At 35.3% G+C, this 4,416-nt stretch overlaps 1 pseudogene; it reads left to right on the top strand.

Moving 5' to 3' along the window:
- Positions 1–1,134: 1,134 nt before the first annotated feature.
- Positions 1,135–3,203, top strand: LOC131068873 (probable pectate lyase 18; annotated as a pseudogene).
- The last annotated feature ends 1,213 nt before the right edge of the window (positions 3,204–4,416 follow it).

Here is a 4,416-nt window from a genome sequence, read left to right as displayed (position 1 = left end):
TAGTTTGATTAAAGATATATTTCAGGTTGAGCTAGCCATCCAAACTAAAAACATAGAATGATTCAACATATTATTTAAAAGTTCATATTATTAAATTGATATGATGTAGAATTAGAAATAATCAATCTTTATAAACTTATAACCTTAAATTAATATATAAATATCTCTATTATACCTAATTGTCCTTGTGACGTCACACATAGCAAATAAAAATCCAATTATTTTCACTTCAACCTATCTTTGTCTAACGTAATCATCCATTCATTTTTAATGACTCTTCATTACATATAAATTTTCATTTTAATAATTTTGTACTCGTATTTATTTTATATACCATAACCCTTACTATTTCCTTAGACACCGCGTAACTTAACTTCCTATTTAAATCATCTAATACACAATATTCATAAATTAGAAACTCCTTTCACCATAATATATATATATATATAACGTTTGTATAAGATCATCCCACCATTAGTCGCATGATGATATATGTTTTATTGCGTTAACATAAAGAAGTTTATCCTAAAAATATACATTTATAATCTATTAAATTTCGATATGTTAGATTCCTTTGGAATTCTAATTTTTTCCACGACAAAAAAAATGAAGAACGCGGGAACCATGTGAGTGCAAATTACGGAAGAGGAAAGTCATTTGGGAAAAACATGCGAGAATTTTATACCAAACTTGGTCGCCCATCCCCGTGCAAATTACGGAAGAGGAAAGTCATTTATAACCAAAGACAAATATAATGTGAAACCCAAAGAAGTGTTACTACTGAATAACTCAATGGAGTCACCATGGAAAGCAGACACGGATAAAATGCCGCGTCCACCACATCCATGAAAGTTTCTATATCTATGTTTTTCAAATAGATTTGGAGAAAACTCTCAATTCAGAAAAACGTCGGAGTAAACATGTGCATTACTCACTATTGTTTATGAGTATAGGTAAGGTCAAGCGCTATAGTCATGTGCATTACCACCGTAATAATCGCACTGAGATAACGTGCATACAACCATATTTTCAAACGGCGGGGTCAAGATTCCCCCTTCGCTACAGATTTTGTATATAAGAGAGCCCAAAGCCATAGCATGTAATACAACCATTGCAGGTTTTCTCCTATCCAAAATGGCGAGCAGACAAGCCTTACAGCCATTGTTTCTTTTTCTTGCTGTCTTTTTCTTCAAGTTAGTAATGGTGGAATCAATAAGAAGCCCCCTTCAATATGACTAAGGCTGAGAATAGTGATAAATATCATGTTGAGAAACCGGAGCTTGTAGTTCAAATGGTAGAAAGGTAACCATCTCGCCTTTCAGATGATTTAGACATTTTAGAGAATTTATTTATGGTAGTATAGAAATGAAATCCAATATCTTATTGAATTTACTACATTAGTATGAAATCCTTAATGACAAGGTTTATTATAAATGTTCTATTTATTCTTATGCTTTTCCTCGACGTTTTCTTCAGTGTAATTTCTATAATATTATTCTTGTAACTGTAGTTGGTATGCAGCAGTTATAGAACAAATTTCTATCACCCATATCATCATGCCATTGGATAATTAACAATTGTCGTCATTGAGACAGATTCAACGAAAGAAAATTCACTACAGAAAATATATTTAAGTCAGTTCAATTAAGAGAATTTCAAAGTTCTAGCATTTTTTTATAGCTAGCATATATTACAGACAGTTGAGATTATTTACTTCAAGAACTATTATGCAGGAGTTTAAATAATTCGAAAAGAAAGCTGAGCTCGTGCGAAACGGGGAACCCCATCGATGACTGTTGGCGTTGTGATCCTAACTGGGTTAACAACCGAAAGAGACTGGCTGATTGTGCCATCGGATTTGGCAAAAACGCCATTGGAGGTAAGAATGGCAGATTTTATATAGTTACAGATCCAAATAACGATGACCCGGTCAATCCTCGACCTGGCACTCTGCGGCACGCTGTTATTCAAACCGAACCTCTCTGGATTATTTTCCAAAGAGATATGGTTATTCAGCTCAAGGAGGAGCTTATCATGAACAGTTATAAGACTATTGATGGTAGAGGTGCGAATGTTCATATAGCAAATGGAGCTTGCATTACAATTTAGTATGTGACCAATATTATCATTCATGGAGTTCATATCCACGACTGTAAACCTGCGGGAAATACAAATGTTAGGAGCTCCCCGACCCATTATGGGTTTAGAACCAAGAGTGATGGAGATGGGATTTCCATCTTTGGATCAAGCGCAATTTGGGTTGACCACTGTTCATTGTCAAGTTGCGCAGATGGATTGATCGACGCCATCAGGGGTTCCACTGCTATAACCATTTCAAACAACTTTTTCACTCACCATGACAAGGTGCTCAAAACTGCTTGTTTGGTCTACCATAAATATACTTTTCTTTGAAACTAGGTTTCACAATTGTTTTTTTAATCCGAGGATTTTAGGGTAGGGTACTAAAAGCCTATTACTAGACTTGAACGAAAAAAATGTGAGTATTTACTAAATTGTCGATAGAACGCTATTTCTCAAATCCAATAATTATTGGCTTTTTGCAGGTGATGCTCCTGGGACACAGCGATGCCTACAGCGAGGACGTCAAAATGCAAGTAACAGTTACTTTCAACCACTTTGGAAAAGGGCTTGTTCAACGTATGCCCAGGTGTGAATAGATATTCCTTGCACAAAGACCACGAATATACACCTTGCTGAAGTTTATTTGCTCAAGTCTTTAAGATATTAACGTTATGATGCAGATGTCGACATGGATACTTTCATGTGGTGAACAATGATTACACCCACTGGGAAATGTATGCAATCGGGAGAAGTGCAAACCCCACCATTAACAGCCAAGGCAACAGATTCCTTGCTCCTGATAATCGATTCCACAAGGAGGTAAAAGACCTGTACAACTCATGTCTCTTATATTTTTGGTATTTAACGGTTGTAGTATAGTTATAGTATGGGTAATGTGCAGGTTACAAAGCACCAAGATTCAACAAAAGGCAACTGGAGATCAGCGGGAGATCAACAAAAGGCAACTGCAGGTTTTTGGAGCATTCTTCATAGCATCAGGGGCTAAAGCATCCTCAGGCTATGCCAAAGCTTCAAGTATGGCGGCAAGTCCTTCCTCTATTGTGGGCTCTATCACTGCAAGTTCGGGTGTTCTCACCTGCAGAAAAGGTTCCAGTTGTTAGACCAAATGCGTGCATTATAGACAAATTCTTAGGAATCCCTCAATTCTATTACTTTGCAAGCATGAGCACACGAAATGAGGCTTCTTAGTTATTTTAGTTTTGTTTGCCGAGACTCTCCTGTCAACTTTCACTAAAGATGAATATATGGAAAATATCGAAAAATATTTTTCTCAAATTTGAAGCGTAGTGGTAGAACGTCAAGCCAATGTTTGTTTATATTATCTCGATTATCACTTAAAAGCATTTCTTAGGTAAATCTCACAAGAACTGCAATATATAGATAGGAAATAGTTGAATTTATGTTCATACCAGTAACTCAAAAAACTAATTTATGCGAATGTTTCTTGAAACTATGAACACACCCGGTGTAATTGCATACGACGCAACAGTCAATGTCAAAAATAAATTGTGTAAATTGACGTTATTTTAGGAAATTAAATGTATAAGGGTATGGATATTTTATTAATATACTTAATGATTAAGATAATATTGGTGCATTGTAGATTCTGCTCACTTTCATATCAAAAAATACATAATTTGGAAACAATCAATGTCAAAAATTGTATACAAAATCTTAATTGATCTTAGGTTTATTATGCGATTGTAGATTGATTTTACACTACACATATCTAATTTGTAATCCTGCACCTTTTCTATTATTATGTAGACTTTTTCACTCTGATTTTAATATATTCTCTATTACTCATTGATTGTTTTGATTAGATAAAGTAGGAGAGGGCCCAAACCTTTACATATAAACCTACCAAGCAACATAGAGGGATCTCATAAGGAGTGAGAAAACCAACAAAATTGAGAAGGTCTAAATCCAACACATGCTGCCCAAAAAAGGAAAAGCTAAAAACTATAAAAAGGCAAACTAGCAAGGCAAAGCAGGGACATAAGGGGAACAAGGCTACAAGCAGCCTTAAGGAGATGGGAAAGTCCTAGACGTTTGAATCCAAACTCAATTCATGACCTCATGAGAGGAGTAGATTGAGAAGAAGGAATAGAATTTTGTAAAGAATGTCTCCCATGATCCACAACAAGATTTCTCTTACCCTTACAAGATGAACCCAAGACAAAGGGAAAAATGTCAATCTTTTTCCTAATGATGCCTATCAAAGAGAACCCAATAGTAGGATACAACAAAGGGCCTTGCACCATAGAGGGGCAATAAAAATATTTAAGATCCTTGGAAGAAGAAGAAGAAACC

The sequence above is a fragment of the Cryptomeria japonica genome, chromosome 3 (genome assembly GCF_030272615.1).
Source record: "Cryptomeria japonica chromosome 3, Sugi_1.0, whole genome shotgun sequence".
Classification (NCBI taxonomy): domain Eukaryota; kingdom Viridiplantae; phylum Streptophyta; class Pinopsida; order Cupressales; family Cupressaceae; genus Cryptomeria; species Cryptomeria japonica.
Note: the sequence above shows the minus strand (reverse complement) of the source record. Positions and strands in the feature narration are given on the sequence as shown.